Raw genomic sequence first — 23883 nt, 5'->3', positions numbered from 1 at the left:
ATAATTAAGGAAGTAGACATTATTAAAGACTTTAAATCTGTCTTGTTGTCCAAATAGGTGAGTTTTAGGAGCACTCTCGAATGACACGCCCGTGTCCTTATGTCTAAGAGATATGGGAAATTCGTTCAGTGTAAGTGGGCCCTGGTTTACTAAAGAACTTTGTCGGTATGACTTTGTTTTTACAGTGGGAACAATGAAAATGCGAGTGTCGGAAGAGGAGGGTCAGTTTTTAGATACGGTGTACACGTGGATGAGGTTAGATATGTATATTGGACTGGAGCAAGTCACCAAATTGTATAATAGTTAACAGATTGTGTGTTTGATTCTAGATCAGTCTGTTTAAAATCAGATCTCCACTGTTATACATGAAGATCTGACAGCGACAGCTTAGGGGTCATGTTCTAGTAACCTATGTTATTACCATAATCACTAATTTTATCAACCAATCAGATGAAGAATAATATCTTCGCATTTGGAGACAGTGCACTGTCGATGAAGAGCATGAATGTGTATAGAATGATTTGATTCACTTTCAAGTTTTTGAAAGCTATATTTTCATTGGCTAATTCAAAGGTCACCAGAACATGACCCTTAAGCGGTCGTCGTCAGATCTTCACGTAGGATAGAGGATATCTGATTTTAATCAGACTGGATTCTGGATTCAAATGGGTAGCTAGTGAAGTTTACAGATCGTTGGGAATGTTCGCTCAGTTCTTCGTACTATAAGGATTATCCGAACAGCCGTTTTTTAAAACTTTTTGATGTTTCTGGAGTACATATATAGACGAACCAGATAGAAGTGAATTACAACAGTCCAGTCTTGAAAGTTCTAAGGAACACACATGTGTTTTAGTGGCAGCAGCCGAAATAAAATTGCGAATGGACTTGGTGCGTCTCAGCTCCAGATATTGTAATTCACTTCTATCTGGTTCGTCTCCTTATGTACTACAGAAACTTTAAAAAGTTCAAAACATGGCTGTTCGGATTATCCTTAGAGTACGAAGAGAGGTACTTTTCAGATGTAAAGTCATGGATGACATGCACCAAGCTGTAGATGAATGATGTTACAAATGACACCGGCATTGCCTATTGGTGTAACAGGAGCATACTGTCGTAAAGACATATAGATTTCGTAAATACTATGTGAATTTAATGTTGGTATTGCTAATATTTATTGTTGAAGGTATAGCATGTGAATGGGAAAGTCTTTGCGTGGTGATCGTAATATCTTATATATATAGGTTTTGTGTGAGTCACTATCAAACCCTTGTTGAAGTCACCGATAAAAACTATTAAATTAGGTAAATTCTGCAGCAATGTTTCAAAGATATACAAAAATATGTCCCGACACCATTTAAAGTAAAATCTCACATACAATGCGCTACGTAGTTCTACCCCAATATGTTTTCTTTGTGAGGTTGTCTGGAAATAAAACTTCAAAGCTAATACCCATTTCCTCTGCATTGTAGGACTACCTCATCAAATATGGCTACATTGATGTAGGCGGTTCAGATTCTGAAGCTCTGTTGTCCAAAGATTATGTCAAGCAAGCTATTCAGCAATTCCAAAGAATGGCTGGACTACCAGTTACAGGTAAGAAATGTCGTCGTCTCCTTTACGGCCTTGTTACAATAGCATGTATGTCGGGTTATCTAATTGGTTTATGTGTGAATATATTTTTACATATAGTGTTTAGATACACCAGGACAATTCTGACTAGATTGTATTGAGCCAGTTTACACACAAACGGAACACGAGCAAAGATAAGGGGCAAAACAGGGTACAAATCTTAAACAACAATGTTGGAATTTTAATATGAATCGTATTCTTTTATAAAGTCCTCGACCTTCTTAGCTGGAACATCACGTGACGCAGCCCATAGGAATAAAAGAGGTTGTTTCCATGAGTTGTCTCTTTACTACATTCAAGAGGTCGCATTGAATCTATTCGAAATCCCCGAGCCTGCATTTGGGCGCATCGGACCTATTCGAAATCCCCGAGCCTGCAAGAAGGATATTTAATGTATATGTTGTCTGCTGACTTATGTGTATATATTACCGTTGTTTGTTCCATGACCGTTAGTTGTAAAGGACAAGAAGAGCTTATGGGATGATCCGTTGACCGTCGTCCGTCTGTCCGTTACCTTAGGTTTGCTATCGCTGCTTCTCCTAAACCGCCTGGAGGATAGCTGTACAATTTTAGACACACATACATACAATTATGTCTAGTTGGTCCTAAATAAAATAGTTCTGCTCGAACTTCTAAATGCTTGACCACCACAATAGCTCTCTGGAAAATCTTGTTGCCACTACTCTTCCAGAATGGATGGTCATATCAACATGACGGTTTGACCAAAAACCTTCTTATTATATCTAGTTGGTCCTAAATAAAAATGGTGACTGTCTGACATCCAATATGGTCGACATTCAGCCATCATGCAATCTTTTTATCGGTTCCCACCCTGAAAGGAAATTCACTGACATGGGGTTTTCACCAAAATATTTCTTATGATGTCTGCTTGGTCCCAAATGAAAATATATGGCTGTCACAGTGGCATCAGTGGTTTGAAAATCTTGTTATCGCTGCTTCTCTTGATTGAATGGTCATATCATCATGAGGTTTCCACTGAAAGACTTCTTATAATCCTTTTTCTTGGTCTTGAATGAAAATGACGCTGATATGACGTCCAGTGTCAGGCCATCTTGAAAATCTTATTAGTCACTTCAGTTAGATGGAAAGTCCTTTCGAAATGGAGTTTTTATCAAAGAGCTTTTGTGGTTGTTCCTTTATGAATATGACTAACCCTCAATATGGTCTCCATGGTATTGGTCCTTTATGAGTATGACTAACCCTCAATATGATCTCCATGGTATTTGTCCTTTATGAATATGACTAACACTCAATATGGTCTCCATGGTATTGGTCCTTTATGAGTATGACTAACCTTCAATATGGTCTCCATGGTATTGGTCCTTTATGAACATGATTAACCCTCAATATGGTCTCCATGGTATTGGTCCTTTATGAGTATGACTAACCCTCAGTATGGTCTCCATGGTATTGGTCCTTTATGAATATGACTAACACTCAATATGGTCTCCATGGTATTGGTCCTTTATGAGTATGACTAACACTCAATATGGTCTCCATGGTATTGGTTCTTTATGAAAATGACTAACACTTACTATGGTATTCATGCTATTGGTCCTAAATGAATTTGACTAACCCTCAATATGGTCTCCATGGTATTGGTCCTAAATGAATATGACTAACACTCATTATGGTCTCCATGGTATTGGTCCATTATGAATATGACTAGCACTCAATATGGTCTTCATTGTATTGGTCCTTTATGAATATGACTAACACTGAATATGGTCTCCATGGTAGCTATCTTGAAAATATTATTAACTCTACTCCCAAAAGGACGTGGTTAACATCAGTAGATTTCTTATATCTAGTTGGTGTCAGTCCTACATACAGTGGGTACCATGATGACTGTAGTGAAAATATTACTATCAGTACTCCCCCCTGAACTGATGATATTTATGTCATGGGATTTGGACTAAAAGCTTTCTAATGATGTATAATTTTTCCTGAATGAAAATAGTGCCAATCTGACATCCATTATGTGCACCACTGCGGCTAATTTGAAAATTTTGTTGTCGCTGAATAATATTGATGCCAATAAAGATATCATCACTAGTTCTGACCTTTATTTGTTATATTAAATACCTATGAAAGAATCATGTCGTCTTTATATACTGTCTTGTAAGCGTACACTTGTTTGCAATGGTTTATCTTTCGAAAGAATGTAGCAATTTTCATCGTCACATTTTCAGAACTTGCGTTTTATTTGGCACTGAATAACCAGGATTGTGCTGATGTGCTGTTAAAGCCCTTGCATGTACACATGCAGCATATGCATCTAGTGTGTCTCTGGTGGGGTTTTCCCCCGACACAAGTACAAATTTATTACGCTGTGGTAATTATCCTCTATACATAATATCGGAGTTGCTATTTTCAACTTCAGTTAAAGGAAACTACCTTTAAAGGAAATTGTAGCATTGAATCATGAGCGTACTGCAGCAGTATCACGGAACTCCAATATGGGTTACGACGCTCTAGTATTTACCAGATAACGATTGAGGCTTATATACATTGATTTACGTTGGAGGAATCAGGGGTGACTGTATGTTGGAAGAATCAGGGGTGACTGTTTTTAGGTTTTAGTACATGACTGGATGCCAGTGCTAGCGTGTCTGATACCACGAATGTCTACATACATGATAAGGCACCATTATGGTTGGTTTGTGTGTGAATATATATTTTACATATAGTGTTTAGATACATCAAGACACTTAGTCGAGAGGGTATGGCGGTTTGCACTTACAAACAAGGGAATGGATGACGTAACCCGCCGCGGACTGTTTGATTCCCAGTTTGAAATGAATTTAAAATGCTCTACCGCCCGCCCGCCCGCCCGCCCGCACACACACACACACACACACACACACACACATTTCCATTTTCAGCTGAAACGGCAGTGAGAAAGTTCAAAATATATTCTTTAACGGCATCTGCTACACTTTGGAAAGGTTCAGCTTTATACATGATAGAGCTGTCATGAAGAGTAAAGAAAACAAAAAGTTTTAGTCCCAAGTAATGTCAGTCTTAGAAATTAAGGTAAATCAGCTTAGTAAATCAGTATAAAAAAATCGTCAGATCGTCTTTCGGTATGATCTCACATTTCTCCTTCACACGTTTTTGCTTCTTCATCATCCTCATTTTTCGTCTCATAGTTCAGATACTTGCCTATGACAGGACCTGGCCTAGGGTCTAGTATCGACATGACATCTTTTTTCGCTATTCCTATGGACAAATAATTAATAGCTACGTTTTCATGTTGTTACAGGCCAATATTGATCATATTAGATAATTCTCTCCATAGATTGATCCCCTTTTTCTTTCTTCTTCATGCCCAGCGCAGAAATGTTTTATTTTTTCCCCTGCTATATTGTTATTGTAGCCATATTGCATGTTGCATTTTGGGACTGCTTTCTAGTTAGGTATTCTGTTGTTTTTAACTACTCAGTTTCTTCTCTGACATATCTACTTTTTCTTCAATTTTTAATTTTCCATTTCTACAGCAGTTATATAGTTGTGTCTTTAAACCAATCTTCAATTGTTTGTGTCGGCTTATGAAAAAAAAATATATGTTCACCCCTGATTTCTTCAACGTACTTTTTTCAGTTCATATTTAATTTCTCCTTTAATCTCATACCTGCGCGGTAAATCAGCGTGTTGAGCGTCGGACTAGTAATCCAGGGATTGAAGGTTTATTGCCCGTCCTGGTTAGCCCTGGTCGGCTGCCTCGGTATGTCCTTGGGTCCCATTTCCTTCGCATGATTTAATCAATAATGTGTTCCATGTACCGTTAAAATCCTATCAAGAACCAACAACGTCATTCTTGCGCTTTTAAACGGCCTCCATCAATCATCAACCAGCATATTTATAACGTTTTGGGTTTGGAGTTTTATTGTCCAGCATCTTTATACCTTTTTGGGTTTGAAGTTTTATTGTCGCCCGCCTTTTAAACGGCCTCCCTCAATCACCAACCAGCATCTTTATATCTTTTTGGATTCGGAGTTTTATTGTCCCCCGCCTTTTAAGCGGCCTTCCTCAATCATCAACCAGCATCTTTATATCTTTTTGGGTTTGGAGTTTTATTGTCGCCCGCCTTTTAAACGGCCTCCCTCAATTCAATCATCAACCAGCATCTTTATATCTTTTGGGGTTTGGAGTTTTATTGTCCCCCGTCTTTTAAGCGGCCTTCCTCAATCACCAACCAGCATCTTTATATCTTTTGGAGTTCGGAGTATTATTGTCGCCTGCCTTTTAAACGGCCTCCCTCAATCATCAACCAGCATCTTTATATATTTTTTGGTTTGGAGTTTTATTGTCCCCCGTCTTTTAAACGGCCTCCCTCAATCACCATCCAGCATCTTTATATCTTTTGGGGTTCGGAGTTTTATTGTCGCCCGCCTTTTAAACGGCCTTCCTCAATCATCAACCAGCATCTTTATATATTTTTTGGTTTGGAGTTTTATTGTCCCCCGCCTTTTAAACGGCCTCCCTCGATCACCAACCAGTTTCTTTATATCTTTTGGGGTTTGGAGTTTTATTGCCGCCATCCTTTTAAACGGCCTCCCGCAATCATCGGCTAGCATCTTTATATATTTTTTGGTTTGGAGTTTTATTGCCGCCATCCTTTTAAACGGCCTCCCGCAATCATCAACCAGCATCTTCATATCCTTTTTGGTTCGGAGTTCTATTGCCCCCCGCCTTTTAAACGGCCTCCCTCAATCATCGACCAGCATATTTATATATTTTTGGGTTTGGATTTTATTGTATCCCGCCTTTTCTCAAAATGCAGAGGACTTTTTCTTTGTTTTTTCCTTTCGTTCTTACAGCAGTCTTTCCGTCCATCCATCACACTTTTGTTTCCGCTCTTTAACGTTAAGCTTTTTGTGATCAAGGTATGAAACCTGGTGTATATTGGCATTAAAAGTGTTACGTATCTTATTGGTTGTATAGGTGGAGGTCCTATCGTCACGGTCAAAGTCTCAAATCAAATTTTTAGATTTCCTTGGTACTTTCGTTTTCACATTAAAACTTTCAAGCCATTTGTGATCAAGGTATGAAACTTTGTATACTTATACATCACCAGAAGGATCATATCTTCAAGGTCAAGGTATGAAAGTTTTATATAGTTGTATATCATTAGAAGGATCATATCTCCAAGGTCAAGGTATGAAATTTTGTATACTTGTATATCATTTGAAGATCATATCTTCAAGGTCAAAGAATGAAATTTTGTTTACTTGTATATCATTAGAAGATCATATCTTCAAGGTCAAAGCATGAAATTTTGTATACTTGTATATCACCAGAAGGACCATATCTTCAAGGTCAAGGTATGAAAGTTTTGTATAGTTGTATATCATTATAAGGATCATATCTTCAAGGTCAAGGTATGAAACTTTGTATACTTGTATATCATCAGAAGGATCATATCTTCAAGGTCAAGGCCCTAACCAAATATTTTACTTTTTCCCTGACGCTTTCTATTCCGGTTCATAATTTAAGAAATGTTCTAAATTAAGGGGTCAAACCTTATATACATACATACATACATACATACATACATACATATCATCATTAGAAGGTATATTTTGTACTCAGTGTGTGGTCCTGTGTTTAATGACGATTCGACTGGTCAATATTTTAAGTTTTCCATCACACTTTCTTTACTGCTCTGTTAGATGACTTCATAGCCCTTCCGCCTTAGGGTTCGAACTTAGGATACTTATACATTATCATTAGGACGCATGTGTCGTACAACACTGGGGCAGTGATATCTTCATGATCTTGGGTCAGTATTGTAAGTTTTCCGTCACGTTTTTCTTTCCGCAATGATTTAATTGCAGTTTCATATTGAAAACTGAAACTTTGCATGCTTTTTACATGCACAGTAACAGACGTATCGCGTGCCACATCTTGGATCATCTCTTTAATGTGAAGATTGTACATCTGCATTTTTTAATTTTAGAGAAAAATGGATGAAATTTGCTGTTTTTATCATGTAGCACATTGGGGGTACTATATTCAAGGTCTTCTTCAAACGCTGAGTGCCGAGGCAATTGGAGTAATGTGCTTTGCCCAAGGACACGCCACGGTAGCTGACACAGGCTAGTCCGATGGTAGGCTTCGAAACCGCGTCCGTTTGGTCCTGAGTTCGGCACGCTAGGCAAGGCACCGAATCCCTCAGATCCCGCACTGTATAGGAAAGTAAAAAATGCCACGAAAAGGTAGTGAAATGAAAAACGAAAGAAAAATGAAGGTCAGCTTTAAATGACGATTCAAGATATGCCCATAATGGTGATGTTTCCATCAAATCTTGAATCGTCATTAAAATTGACCGTCATTTTTTCTTTCGTTTTTCCTTCCAATACCACAGCTCACAAATAGCGTAAGGTTTGGCCTGACTACACATGACCGACCTAAGCTCACAGGTACCTCAATTTATGAAACACCGCATTCATTCTCAAATTATCGTACATACTCATTTATAAGACGAAGTCAACTGTAAGCATCAGAGACCATAATCTGCCGTCACATATTGCGCGGCAGATCAGAGTCTATATGTATGGTCCACTTATTACTTCTAACAAAACTGCATAGAGCCAGATATGTTGGCTCATTATGCGATGGCAGATCTGGGTCTATGCAGTGTGTACTTATATCAGATTTCTGCGCGAGTATCGATGGTACATGACAAGTACCTTGTAACAACGCATTCGTAAAACGAACATGCTTTCAAAATCAAAAGATTAAAATATCCTCCAGATGTTTCCATTTTGTTTTACAAAACATTTGACCTCTGTCTTCGCCGGTTCGAGTCTCGGATTCAGCCAGTGTGGGTATGTGGGAAAGCTTGCCGGTAGCTTCTCGTGGGTCGGTGGTTCTTTCCAGAGTTTTTCCGGGTTCTTCCTCCACCATTAATACTGGCCGCCATGTATAGCCTATCGTGTGCTGAAAAATGTCGTTAAACCCAACAAAAAACAACAACAACAAAACATTTGAGAATGTTCGTAGATTACGTAGATTTATAACACATTAATATTTCCCGTTTTTTTCAGCATTTTCTTTTCTCTACTGAACTTTCTTGTTTTTCCAAGTCCAAGTAAATCTGGTGTCAATCAAACTTGTCTTGCTAGATAAACTTACAAATTAGTGTGCTCTCACAGTTTCTCTTTGAGTGATTGTCTCTTTTGTCCTGCAGCTAAATGCAGTGTAAAATATATCTCACGAATCGCAGTTTTATAAAACGCTGTGAAATGGGGCACATATTACGGCCATTATTTAAAAAGATGCGCATCTCGACAGATCTTTGTGATCCAGCAATTTTTGTGAGAGTTGTTGCCCTTGTTTGCTTACCTCATGATGCATTATAATTACGTGTTCATTGCCTTGCAGTATGGTACACATAATGGTCATCATCATAGCAATTTTGCAAAATGCTCACTATTCCATTAGTTTATTTTTGTTTGTGGTTAAGAAAGATAGTTTGGTTTAATTGTTTTTAATCCCTTTATAACCGTCCAGGGTTGTATGGTATGATGAATCATAAGTGTTATTTCAGTTGAAACTAGAGCAAATTCAGTTGCTTTCTTTCATAAATCTCCACGCTTTATCATATACTTCTAACAGCACACATCAGAAAAATATTCTTTACAATAATTCATCGTCTTCGTTCTCTAACTAGCATTTTTAAACATGTCAGCTGCAAAATATATCATGTGATAATTTTTCGTGACGCTTGACCATTTTTGTTTCAGTACAAAAGGCAAACAGACGGGTTGTCTCAGGAGACCGCGGCTAATTACAGAATCGTTTCAGTTTATGATAATTTGTACCTCCCGGAGCCGCCTATAGCATTCGTGATAAACGGTCATTCCTCTGAACAAAGACAATATATAATTTGATGTTATTTATGGTTGATCATTGTCAGGAGATTGTATTTAGTTTAGGACTACACGAAAGCATTCTATATGTCGTGAAGAAAATGAACGAATCAAAGATTTCGTGCGTATCACTGTTAATATTTATAAGCCAGAAATATGTATTCGTAAGTACTGAAATATTTTAGATATATTTTATAGACCGTCGCCGAATCCATTTGTCTTTTTGTTTGTAAGTTTTCATAACGTTTCTGTTCACTATTGGCCTATTTCTGTATAGGATAGTCGATGCCAAAAATTATTTGTAAAATCCAAAGGATCTCCCACAGCGAAGGTTGAAGCCGAATTAATGCCGTTACGTCCGTTCTATATATTTTCTTCAGAAACAGAAGTTGTATAAATGGGCCCAACACTGTATGAGTGGGGAACAGAGAGAGAGAGAGAGAGAGAGAGAGAGAGAGAGAGAGAGAGAGAGAGAGAGAGAGAGAGAGTTTATCATCTTACAAGTAGTTGGTTGATGGTGTTTAACGGTACATTAGCACATGAAAAAAATATTTCGTACCACAAGACAGTAGGAGTGAAGTGCTTTGGCCAGAGACAAATCATGGGCGCAGATCCTTGCCGGTTTTGGCAGGATTCAAACTTATAACCCTCTGATTGTGAATATGGCAATCTAACAACGAAGCTACCTTTCGCAGTCGAATTCCATGCTTATTTACCAGGTATACGGCGATTTACTTTTCGCAGATCGAAATCCGTGCTCCTTTTAGGTGGTTTTTCAAAAAGAGATTTCCCTTTTGCACATCGTTTCAAAGACCGCTTGACGCGCGTAGTTGGATTGGTATGGAAATGGGTCATGCTTAAGAATGAACCTTATCCGTAGAACAAATATTATAGATTTTTATAATATATCTGAAGAACAGTAATGAACTCCGGACATAACCTTCGTCCTTGGATACGCTAAGCCGATGAACTCACTTTCAATAACAGCAATCGAGCTAATGAATAATTCATAACGGAATTCGAGCGATTTGATTGGATCTGTAAATACTAATTACCATGACAACTCTTCGTGACACTCGAGATGAGGATTAAAGAATAGGCATATATATCTATATATAAACTTGGCTGGATCAAAGAATTTCCAAGAAAAATAAAAGTAAAAGCACCATTTTATGTCCAATTGATACTTTCTTTGTGCCAAGGAGAAAAAAGTAGAATACATTCAAGCCGAAGAAAATATATACAGATGGAAGACTTCGTATAAAATCATAGCAGACTCAGATGATTAAATGTATGTTTACCTCCATAATAAATTTTAATTTGTTATACAAAATAATCACCCTTATGGCTAGTGTATCGAGCATAATCCGGAATCTAGGGATAGTCCATATAGCACTCTTTCTGTCCCCATCCCCCCTCAAAAGAGGTTAATCATTTGATGAAACATCGCCTAAAATACTATTAAGTCCCTCTAACCACTCGTTGGTAGTTTGATGATGTTCTAATGGATTGAACCGAATTGATTAAACTGGAAAATAAACACCTCACAATCTTTTCACTCTTTTTGCATGGAAAAACTTCGAATAACAATGTTCGCTGATGGTGTTGATTGTGGTAGCCGATGTCAATGATGCCCTAGTCAGTTAAAGAGGAGAACCTGATGCTGTCAGCGTCACTGGGGTCATCGGAGTGGTCGGTGGCTTTATCGATTCACCTGTATTGCTGTTTATGGTGAGTGAAACCAAATCAACCGTTTTAATTTACAGCATTACAGCATTAGGTAAATGTTGTGCATGTTTTGGATTTAACGCCGTTTTAGCACATGATTGGCTATACATAGCGGCCAGTATATTTGGTGGAAGAAAAACCCGGGAATATCCCGGTAAGAACCACCGACCCACGTGACGTTACTAACAATCTTACTCACCTACCCATTTTGGCCGAGCCCTAGACTCGGACCCACGCGGTGAAGACGAAGACCTTAGATTACACGGTCAATCGGGGCCCCGTTCGTTAAATCATTTTGTCTCACCTGATGCGCCATGTTCAAATATTTTGCGCTCGTGTCGTGCCACAATAAATGTAATCTCCCATTTAAATACAGGTGCCCTCTCAGGTCTATTCATAAAGTTGAAAATTTGTTTATTGTGTTTTGTTCATTTGTCGATTGTGTTTGCGCATGGGTGTTGTACATGTGTATTTCTTTACACACTCTTGTATCCTTTTTTTCATTGTACTTCAGCCTAGCCAATTTGATTTTTGTTTATTTAAATACCGTTTATTTCGTTTGGCATTTTCTTGTTTCTGTCATTTGTTGACATCTGTTTCGTTTTCGCCTCATTTGTTTTATTTGAACATATTGTTTTAATATCGTTTATTTCGTTTGGCGTTTGCTTTCATCATTTTTTTTGTTATTTACAAAAAAAACATTTGTATATTTTGTTTGTGCCTGTTTTGTTTTTGTTCTGTTAATCGTATTGTATAAGCTTTGATACTTTCATTTAACAAGCATGTTTGTTTTATTTTAGCTCTTCTTGTTTTATTTGGAAGCTTTTTTGTGGCAATTTCATATTTTTGGCGGTGGACTTTCTATGTAGTAGTAAGTACCCTAGTATTCCATGGCAAGTATTTTCTACGGAATTTTGTGACATAGCGGTCTCTGACCATCTCAGCCGCTGAAATGATATAAACAAAAGCTTGGATGGATATTCCATTTAACCGAACGAGTGAAACGTCTGCTTGATTGATATACGGATAAATGACATTTTACGATCTAAGACTTGGGAAAGATAAATATTTATAAAAATGTTTTTACCAACAGAAAAGAGACTTTCGTCGTGTTTAAACGTAATTTTTTAAAGTTGTTGTTATTTTGGTTTTTTAACGGCAAATCAGCTCAGGGACACAACACAGGAGTTGTCTCGGGCTGGTCCAAGCAGGATTCGAGTCAAGAATCAGATAACCAATTCGATAACTACATTGTACAGATAACCAATTCGATAACTAGATTGTACAGATAGCCAATTCGATAACTACATTGTACAGATAAACAATTCAGTAATTACGTTGTACAGATAACCAGTTCGATAACTACGTTGTACAGATAACCAATTCGATAACTACGTTGTAAGTATTCTTTTGAGCTAGAGTAAGTTCTAGACGCACTACACAGCATGAATACCGTTTTGACAAAACGGTCTTGCACGCTGATGGTGTTGAAGCTTTTTGATACACTGAACTGCAAATTGGTTGAGATACTTATTACGAAGGATAGAATGGGCTTTCCATATTCCCCACCTTTTGAGGTTGTCAGAACAATTATTTGTTTGTTTTTTTGATCGATTGTTTGTCGAGTAACAAGACTTTTTGATATTTTCTTTTTACTTTGCTTACATTTTTGTAACTGATATAAATCAAATTCATGTTAAACAATTATGGGATAGAATGACATTTTAGTAGGTTTTTCAGAATTATTACGTACAAGTTAATAGATGCTTTTTTCTGCTTTAATGCGAAGCCCCCCCCCCCCCACCGAAATAATTTACAACTAATTACTGTTCTTTCTGTTTGAAGAGATTTTGGATATTCTCTCTCATAGAGTTTGTAAACACAATAGTTGCACTAGTATGCAATGTCTATTTCAGTTAGAGCAGTCATTTTCATGATACATGGTTTTTCATACAATTAGGGCGGAATTAGTGCATACCGTAAGATGCAGACATTTGTGGAACTAGAGATGCTGGAAAACATTTTAGAAATAAATGATGTAATCAAGCCACTTTCAATTATCGTAATTAAATGCAAATGTCAGATGCGATTACTTTTTCCAATTATCGTAATGCTATGCAAATGTCAGATGCGATTACTTAATGTTGTACAACCATCATTACTCCTCTCTGATGTAGGAAATTATAACTTAGATTATTGATGAAGTTATTGATGACAAGTTGATTTTGATTTAATTTCGGGAATGATTTTCTGTACGCACTAAACACAGTTAATTTTTGCAACAAAGAATCAATTTACAAGTTACAACCAATGTTGCATAATGTTAAATGCTATTATATATATATCGTGATTAATTGAGAAAGCTAAAAAGAAAGAACTTTTTGCTCGATGACGACATTAACTTGTTACTGTCATTAAACATTCATTCGCGTATCTTCAGTTGCAGAGTAAAAAACAAGAGTAACCAAACACATATCAAAGTTTTATCTTGTATTCAGAAACAATTACTACTTGAAGACACTTCAACGGTAAACCCACAGTTCTTGTGTACATTGAGTACGTTATTTCACCAGTATGGTAGTCATTATATACCACCAGCTATTTGTAGTATATAGTGTGTAAATTGAGATGCACTTCCTTTTCGTGGTGCGCAATAAATGCACCTTGGGTTTTCTTTTTTTATTTTACATGGCGTTTAACAGTGGTAAGAATACTGCAGTTCTTGCGACAATCAATGTACATTATGCGATTTCGTAAAAACCAGCGACACAGGATGGACATTAGGCGTCCTGTATTGCGTCATTTTGTGTGTTCCATATTGTGAGATTTTATATCATCGCACGATCTTACTAAGTAAACATAAACAAATGTAGCAAGGTAGTTGTAAAGGTGTAGTGGTTGTCTAGGGGTGGGGTTCTTCTTATAGACTTTAACGAATTATGAGAAGTTCCCCTGGTCCTTATTCAGAAGGTTAATTCTGGACACTATATTATTTATTGACTAAATATATTTATGGCTACGAGCCCCCAGTCAGTAATGCCGACAGTTAAATTAAAAGAAATACAAAGATGAAATTTAAACAATAACAATTTAATAAATGAAATTTAAAAGAATTTAAAGTAATCAATGTCTCTCTTTCACCCAATGATCCCTTTGATCATCATTTGAGTTCACAGTGTGAGGAGATTTTTCCCTTCTTGAGTGCTACTCATCTAAATCTCTTCGTTCCCTTGTCTTTCTCTCCTTTCGTGATCTCCACTTCCGCTTCCTCTTCTATAATCCTTGTTCCTTGCCGTTATCTTGACTTCCGGTTCCTCTTCTAGTATCCGGAACCCTTGACGGTATCCCTTGAGGTCACCCGAAATTCACTCGGTATCTCTCACCGTCACCCGAAATTCTCTGAACTTCTCTCGTCCCCCGAAATTCTCTGAAATTCTTTCGTCCCCCGAAAGCTTCCTGTTGAAAGGTATAATGCATTAGCATAGGGTTATAAAAATCTTCCCTCACACTACGTCACTGAACTGAACCATCAGTTTAAGGCGGGACATTTGGGTCGCGCATGCGCACACATCGAAATTCCCATACACTTCCGCCGCTTACAAAAATGGCGCCATAACACAATCACACAAAGGATTCAAATATCTACATACTGAGCCCTATCAGTATATACATACAAAATATTTCAAATATGATTGTACTAAAATATTACTACGATTAGTAATATGACTATCTATATATTTATATATATTTATATATATTTCCTACACAAGCGTACCAAATCCACAATATTCACATTCGAATGGTGATAAACGGCAATCCGTTACTCAATGGCAAAATCTATCATTACGTAAACAAATTTCTTGTCTACCAAAATATAACTACGCAAAGGATTACAATATTAATTCTTATAGCGGCTAGCGAGCAATACAATTCTTCACAAATACAAATCGTCCTTTCAAAAGGGCGTAAACGTAATAATCCACGAAATAATATGCACACATATTACTAGCGAAAGAAGAGAACATTTTCGCCTCACAAATAAGGTGTACATAGTAACATTATGAATAATGATGCAACGAATCAACATCGTAATCAATCGTAAACAAAAGTACTAGCTAAAGTCATGAAAAAAATGCAAAATATTAAGGTCATAATTAGCTATTCATACTTCAATACAAGTAAAATGTATACATACGACAAATTCTCTTCAATTAACAGCAGTCGTATCAAGCAGAATCAACGTAACATCAAACTTACCTGATCGAAGCTATTTCATGAATTTCCTAAATTCCGCCAATTTTTACGAATGGCTAACGGAGTGTGTGTCACTGCGACTCTTAAACACCAACTGACGAATTTCAGGCTTGTACAAGTCTTATGCCAGTTTCTCGAATCAAGTCCCACCTACAACGCATTCCGATTGGATGGCGACGGACTCTGGTCATTTGATCGAACTGTCAATCATAAAAATGTCAGTCTGTGTGTCCCCATGTACTGTCCAGCCTACCATTGTCGGCTTCCGGCTCTTTGAAGTTGTCTACGTCACGTGTTCCCATGTACAAAGATTCCCGCCAGATTTCCACTCAAGAGCTCAAACAAAGACTGGGTTACGTAAGAGGATTAGCCAACTTAGGTACTTGGAAAAACAAAGCTTACCTGGCTCCACTTACAGACTTATAAATACATGTATAATACAAGGGGTTGGGGTAAAACATCACAGTAGTAAAGAACAATTAATGGATTTACCAACTGAAAATTTAATTGGTTTGGTTTTCTAGGTTTTAACGTCATTTTTCAGCACATGATACATGGCGGCCAGTATATTGGGTGGAGGAAGAACCCGGAAAGGACCATCGACCCACGGGAAGCTACCGGCAAGCATTCTCACATACTCACATTGATCGAGCTGAGACTCGGACTCGCGCAGAAAGAGGTGACATGTTTGAGTAATCTATGAAGACGAGCGCTTTATTGTTCTTGTTGTTATAGGGTTTAACTCCATTTTTCAGCGCAAGATAGGCTATACATGGCGGCCAGTATAAATGGTGGAGGAAGAAGAACTAACTTTTATTACAGTTATTGCAGTACTATTCTGAGATAGTACTTTTTCCCTATGTTCTAAAAAACTGGCATTGACACAAATAATGAAATTTGTAACCAATCCCATTTGTCGCACATAGGTCACATATCCTGTCACTTATATCAGCATTACAAAGATACAACATCAACAAGAGGCTTATCACAAAACTTAAATCTTCAACAGGAGTTTATGATACAAATTTAGCAGGAGGTTTATGAAACAAATTTAGCAGGAGGTTTATGATACAACTTTAGCAGGAGGTTTATGACACAAATTTAGCAGGAGGTTTATGATACAAATTTAGCAGGAGGTTTATGATACAACTTTAGCAGGAGGTTTATGACACAAATTTAGCAGGAGGTTTATGATACAAATTTAGCAGGAGGTTTATGAGGTTTATAATTTAAACTTCTGTAATAATGTTTTGTTGCAAGGGCAAGCGTTGCAGTGGTAAGGTACTCGTCATAACAATTATAAAATTTAAATATTCTGTAATATATACACTTACGTGAAGTTACTGATGTAGTCGTCAACTGTTATTTATGCTGTCCATTTAAGAGATTTCTGTACTTTGTTCTCATTCGTCGTGCTTGAGACAAAACAAAATTATCCTTTTGGGCGTGTTTTTTCCTAATACTTGTTTTGGCATAGGCGAGACAAATCTCTTTTCTCTTTTGGCAACTGCCTCAGTAGACAGTCGTTAGAGTTTTGTTTATGTACTATTTTGTATGTGTATGATCATATGTCCAAAATCAAGGGGTGTGGGGTGGGATGTGTGTGGATAACTATCATAACTGAAATGTGTAGTTGAAAAAGCTCTGCGCTTTCATATGCATGCATCCCCTACCATTGACTCAAGTCGAGGCAATTGCCATATAAAAATCATAGTTAAGGGTTTAGTGAATGATTTTTTTCTTTGTCATGAGTTCCAAAAAAAAGTCACATATCTGGCTTTTGCACGTGTGTAATACGGTCGATAAATATGCTCGCATATTATTCATTTGCCGGAAGTCCGTCTATTTACTCGGGTAATTACATTCCTAACATATCTAGAGTTTCAGACCAACAAATACAAAAAATATTGCGTCGGAAGCAGCCATAATTTGATCATGTGATTTAAGTAGTTCCAATATGGCGATAAATGAACTACACTCGATGTGATTTCCCGTTGGCGAAAAGGCATGAGATATTACGAGTCGTCTGCATTGGCTTTCTTCTCTTTTCATTTGACTCAAGAAACATATTAATGACACACTAATTTTCACGTTAAAACCACATAGGGTATGTGAATAGGTAAAACGAAAGCCGAATCCGAGAGTAAGGCGAGGATGAATTAGAATTCGTCCCCGTTTAAAGGACCCCCTGTTGGCTCAAGGAAATGGTATTAGGCCGAGCGTACTCGGAACATTGCTCGGCCATTTCCGTGAGGTCTTAAAATACACGACCTGATAGAAATGTCCGAGAGATGTTCCGAGTGAGGCCGAGCGATACTCCTATCGATGTGACGTCTTGTGTGTAATGGAGGCAGGAGCCGTGGTAGATCAATGGTTAGATTACCCCACTCACGACTGAAAGGGTATCTGCCCGGTCCGGCTACAGTGTTATTTTCTTTGGCAAGGCACTTTACCAAGCACCAAACGAGAAGATAATCGGCTAATCGCCGGTAGAGGTATCTGTTTGACTGGTCATTATCTTTGATTTATATCTTATCTTTTACAACTCATTGTACCTAGACCGTGGTTTACCTGGCAGTATAAAATATGTTTACACACATAACATCAGTGTTTTATTGTTCATTTCTCTTCTTTTTCTTTGTTCAATAGGATACACCGTTCTCTGCTATTTTAGCTATGTAATTTGGTACAGACAACAAAAGCGCAATATTCTGAAAAAAGCAGGAGAGAGAGAGAGAGAGAGAGATTTCATTGCCAATTCATTCCAATCATTCAGCTAGCTAATAATTTACGGTTACGGGTTGGAAGGCTTGTAAACGACCAAAGAATCATTATAAGTTTTAAGTCGCAAATTCACATATTACAAACAAAGAGGTCACTATATTTTAATGTATGATTCCTGTCCAATAAAAACGTAATTGTCAATCAAAAGTTTTAATTGGAATCGCTTACCTATAAACGGGCTTTAGTATATAGGGTATAACACAATTTTACTGGCTTGTCCTCGTTGTACTTGATGTTTTTTGTATAACGAAAATTGAAAGATGGCGGCATGACACCTTTCATCATGCAAAGTTGGCCGGCTATCATCATGTGTTCAGTTGTTTAGTATATCTTTGTCACGTATGTATCGGTAACGTACGTATTATTAAGCATTATTTATGCTAAAAGTTGTCAAAATATTACTTGATAGATTTATCAAGATTTTATTTTCAGACATATGAAATATGGCTACATTTTCGAAGGGTTTAGTCAATCCTTTGATTTTTATTTATATTATTTGGACCCAGTAACGTAAGCATTTTATAACCAATGAACATCGCAACATATGGCACGTAAGAGTATGCACGATTGATTCAGAGACTTTTTAATTCAATCTTCAGTTTTATTTTTCATCTTTATCTGACAGATTTCGCTCGTAATTACACTAGCGACAGTAACGTTGTTATTGATATACACCATTTAGGTTGCGATATTTTCAGATCCAAGCTTTATTTATTGTTTACATTGATTGTTTTGAATGATAGACGTATATTGATATAGCAAAAAGGTATGCATTAAGGAAAGAAACGTATATAATGAGTTAACGTGTCAGCGACATTGATTTGTACTTCATTAGTGAATTTGGGTGTCAAGATTCCTCCATCAGTTACACTGGCTGTCATGTATCGTGTGCAGAAAAATGGTGTTTAACCAACAACCATTGTTGCTTCCATTGTGAACAAGATGATTCTCATGTGAAAACATAAAGAAATTGCAATATTTATTGAGTTGTTGGTAATGTAACAACAAAAGATACTTGATTAACAGAGCATGTGTTGATGAATCATGGGAACATGTGTTTTATCTCAATACCACGCATACCGCTATGCTGGTTACCTAAGGTTGGAAGTCGGTAGTGTTTTAGTAAGGAAACATTGTTTAAACGTGGAAGCTTGATTATAAAAGGAAAGCGGATCATCCTAAGTTCAGCATGAAATTATTTGCCATCGTGGAAAGCTGCACTTTATTGGAATCTTATAGGCAGGCTGCTCTTGATATATACATGAGACTGTAACTGACAGGTGAAGCGTAGTGCCAGGTATGTATTGGATGTACAGACCGAGGCATGTTTAAGACCACGAGACCAGCCAGAAGGTGTAACATTTTTTAGTGTCATTTAAGATACGGGTAGATAACAATTGATCATTCACAACAAATGTGCAACATGCATTATCTACCCTTTTTAACCCTAACAGTCGGATTTACAAAATATACCTATACTATCGGTCCCAAAAGTGGTGTGTTTCTTTCATTTCATGGGCAAATTTATGTATGGCGACAACACAGTAAACAACCAGCTTTACTGGGAACAGTTGAATTTCAACCCAAATTTACATTGTAGCGCCATATTCACGAGGTCTCAAATTAATCCGCTTGCTTTGCGATACCATAATTCTTGCTTATAAGTTATTCCCCTTAGCTTCTCGTCAGGTGTCGTGCATGTAATGTAGGAAAGTTACACATTTGTTTGCATTTACAATTGCCAGTTATTCAGGGTTTTCTCCTCAAATGAAACTCTATTTAAGAAACTTTTGTGAACTGGAGATAAACTTGAGCGTGAAACTCTCGTGTGGCTGATATTACGGAAGTAATGAACAATAGTCGTTTTACGATACTTTTAAAATTGTTTTTGTCGTTATGAACGTTTATTATAAACATTTTTCGGAAAATATACTTTTTTAATACTAAATACAATGCATTACTCGACCTATTCTAAGTACTTAGCTACTCTACGGCAGTGTTGATGAATGTTACATTGTGGGGTTTAAGTGCAGTTCAACATTAATTCTAGAGTCCTACCAACCGCTCTAGCATACTAAAGGTGTATTCCGAGTCCTACCAACCGCTCTAGCATACTAAAGATGTATTTCAGATTTATCAGCATCTTTACGCAAAGTTGGCTCCAGTGTAAGTAAGTATTTTGGTGTATTACAGGATTGAATAGACCGTTTTCATAACTTGGGTTTCCGCAGCATGATTTTACAACGGACTGTTAGATTTCAACTCAAGTTGGCATGCTGCCTTTTATTCATGAGACCCTGATCGATTTCTGTCATTACATGACATCAGTTAATGTTGTCTGGTAGCGGCCTAAGTTGACAAGCCATAATCACAGGCCAGTAACTGGTAAGTAATAATTATCTTTTTCTCTGGATTGGTTCGTCACTTTCATCACACTGAGTACCGAAAGTGTGACTCGAGTCAGTGCCGGATTAAACCCTGTGGAAGCCCTTGGGCCCTTAGGCAGTCGGAATCTTGGGGCCTCTCTCGCAATTTATCTCCTAATACATTTTAACAATATTATTGTGATCCGTTGTCGCGGGGCTCCTAGGCGGGTGCATACTCTGCCTTTTTGGTAATCCGGTACTGACACCAGTTATGACTCAGATTGTCCCTCCGCTTCGTTTGCGCAGCAAAACATTTTGTTTGGATTGTTGAACTGTACCAGACATAACATTCAGTTTAATAATGATGATAACTTCACCAAGGTTTACTCCCTACTTTCCATACGTAATTTACTCGAGTTATGCTCCGGTTCCCGGTCATCGTAACATTGATTTCTGCGACAATACTTTAATTTGGCATACAGCTTTATTTATATTCATCAAACTTTCAAAGGCTTTTATTTTCGGCATTCCTCAGGATATTCGCAAATGGTATGACGTCTTATTGATTATATTGATAATTCTATTTTTAACACCATAACTATTCTAACAACTGTTGGATTTCTACCAAATTTACCATCGGTATTATGGTAAAACCTTCAATTAGCTTGATTTCAGGTACTCCATCCATCAGAGTAGTGCTGTCTAACCCACGGCCCGCGTGCCGCATGCCGTCCCCCCCCCCCCCCCCGCCCAGTGCTGATTTTAAATGGCCCGCCAGAGCTCGAGCAGCAATATAGTCGTTGCTTTTCAGTTTTCTGCTGAGGCCCTCGGCTTCACGAAAAACATTTTTCAGTGGCCCATGGTTTCAAAAAGGTTGGACAGCACTGCATCAGAGTTAGTACTAATATTAGTACCGTTACTTGTACCTCGTGGACAGGGTACTAACATGAGTATATACGTGTTAATGGACCAAGTCGGGTGTGATTCACACCCGGCGTTCTTTTAGCCTAATAATAACACTTTAAACATATTACTTGCATATAATCCAATAAATTGAGTAGTCCTCTTATTTAATACTAATATTAGTACTAACGTCCGCCGTGAGCCTCTGATTGCTTGTTCTTTATCCGTCTTGTTCAGCCGCTCTTCTTTCTGTGTGTGTGTGTTGGATTTTTAACGTAGCTTTACAAATTTTTCCAGTCATATCACTATGATGTCTGTAGTTTGGCAGATTATAGTGGTGTCTAGCACTGGGACATCATGCCGCAGACATGTAGCATCATTTCCCACCCAGTCACATTATCCTGACACCAGGCCGGTCGGTCCTAACACTAACCTCTTAATGCTCAGCGCCTAGCGAGGCAGCTGCTAGTACCAGTTTTAGAAGTCTTTGGTATCACTCGACCTCCCGCACCCGAGGCGGACGCTCAAACCACATAGGCCACCGTAGTGGTCTAGCTATTTCTAGGATTGTCATATTGCAAGCAACGAATTAGGCGCGGTTTAATGAGAAATCGTCTCTTCATTTGACTAGTCGCAGTCTCTGTAACGGAAGCTGGGGGATCACCATTCATTTGGTGGTAAGGCCACATTTAATGCATATATATATATATATATATATATATATATATATATATATATATATATATATATATATATAATATAAACAGAAGAGGGAAAAAGCGATAAAACAAAAAAAAAAACAAAAAAAAAAAAAAAAAAAAAAAAAAAAAACAACATAGCGTACGTTAAATGACGTAACGTTTCCATGGTAGTCGAGAACTCAGTTACACTGTCCATGCTGCTTAGCTAACAGTAACCTGAAAAACGCGGTGGCGTATATAGGCAGAGGCGTAGCGGGGGGATGGGGAAGGGGGGTACATATGTCCCCGGGCGCCAAGGTACAGGGGCGCCAAAATGAGGCTTACAACGTTACATTATAATAAGTAAACAAGGGTAATATTCAAAAATGTGATTAAACGGGGAGGGGGCTGGGGCGCCAATTTTATAGTTCGTCCCCGGGCGCAAAATATCATAGCTACGCCTCTGTATATAGGAAAAAATAAATACAAGCATTAATCATTTAGAATAGCATTTTTAATTTTGGGTAAAAATTAGCTTTTTGTGTAGAGGACCGATTAACTATTAAATTAAGGGGTTTTACTTTCTGTCGTCAAAGGTGAACAGAATGATTTTTGAAGACTTCAGTTAAGCAAGAATTTAATAGCAGTATCACTTCTTTTAAAATTTAACGATATGCGAAATATGCCAAACCAATTTGGCTTTGCTCTGTTTAATCTTGTGTTCACAAACCGACCTCTCTGTGACTTTGTCTTTTGGTGTACAGCTTTAAAATTGACGAATCACTGATTGAGTTTGCTGTCATTGACGGGAGATGAGACCCAAAATTGTTTGCCCCCCCCCCCCCGCACTGTACTTTTGTCTGGGATTGTTGGATTTGAACTAGCATCTCTGCAGCTTTAAAACTGACGAAGTCTTAGGTGAATTCAGATTCCAGACATGCAACAATGAACTAAGTTGTAAGGTACGGTATTATTAATGGATATACCTTTGTTTGTTTCCATTAAGTTCCTCTTTTTGGGGCTGTAATTAACAATTTCCAGCAAACAAGCTGGGTCCTTTTTTATGTACTTGTAGCTGATAGCTAAATATATAATAATAATAATAATAATAATAATAATAATAATTATTATTATTATTAGCATAATCTTATTATTATTATTATTATTATTATTGACACTTTCTTGTTTAGTTTCCCATTATATTGCCACAAAAGCAATAGAATGTCAGAATAAACAAGATTGCATTTAAATATATTGTGAAAATTATCATGAAGGCAAGGACTTTTTAATTCATTCGTTCAAATTCGAACCTAGCTTGGCGGGTTAAGGCAAGACTCGCATTGCCTGAACGTACCAACTCGTATATATATTTCCTCGAAAATGAGTACATCCCCCAAAAGATGGAACGTAGTCGATGGTATAAGCATTCGTGCATTGCAGACACAGCTCACTACTGATTCATGTGACCGAAATCAAGGCACATATAATGTAATATAGATGGATACAAATATACACCAGTGAGTGGAAAGTGCTATCACAGGATCCTACAGATAATACAGTGAAAATGTTTTGAAAGAATATTATTACAGAAGTTAGATCATTTTTTATTAGCTACAGAGATTCGAATCCAGGACGGCTAAT

The 23883-nt window shown here is 37.5% G+C and overlaps 1 long non-coding RNA gene across 1 annotated transcript in view; it reads left to right on the top strand.

Annotated features, from left to right (window-relative positions):
• The window catches only part of LOC149799254 (uncharacterized), a 29168-nt gene extending 14800 nt beyond the window's left edge, over positions 1 to 14368 (top strand). Inside the window, exons 2-3 of the long non-coding RNA XR_016421125.1 lie at positions 1470 to 1593; positions 9402 to 14368. This is a non-coding gene — a long non-coding RNA (uncharacterized LOC149799254). The remainder of the gene's footprint in view (positions 1 to 1469; positions 1594 to 9401) is intronic.
• The last annotated feature ends 9515 nt before the right edge of the window (positions 14369 to 23883 follow it).

Source organism: Sinohyriopsis cumingii, chromosome 5 (genome assembly GCF_028554795.1).
Source record: "Sinohyriopsis cumingii isolate HCF-2022 chromosome 5, ASM2855479v2, whole genome shotgun sequence".
Classification (NCBI taxonomy): Eukaryota; Metazoa; Mollusca; class Bivalvia; order Unionida; family Unionidae; genus Sinohyriopsis; species Sinohyriopsis cumingii.
Note: the sequence above shows the minus strand (reverse complement) of the source record. Positions and strands in the feature narration are given on the sequence as shown.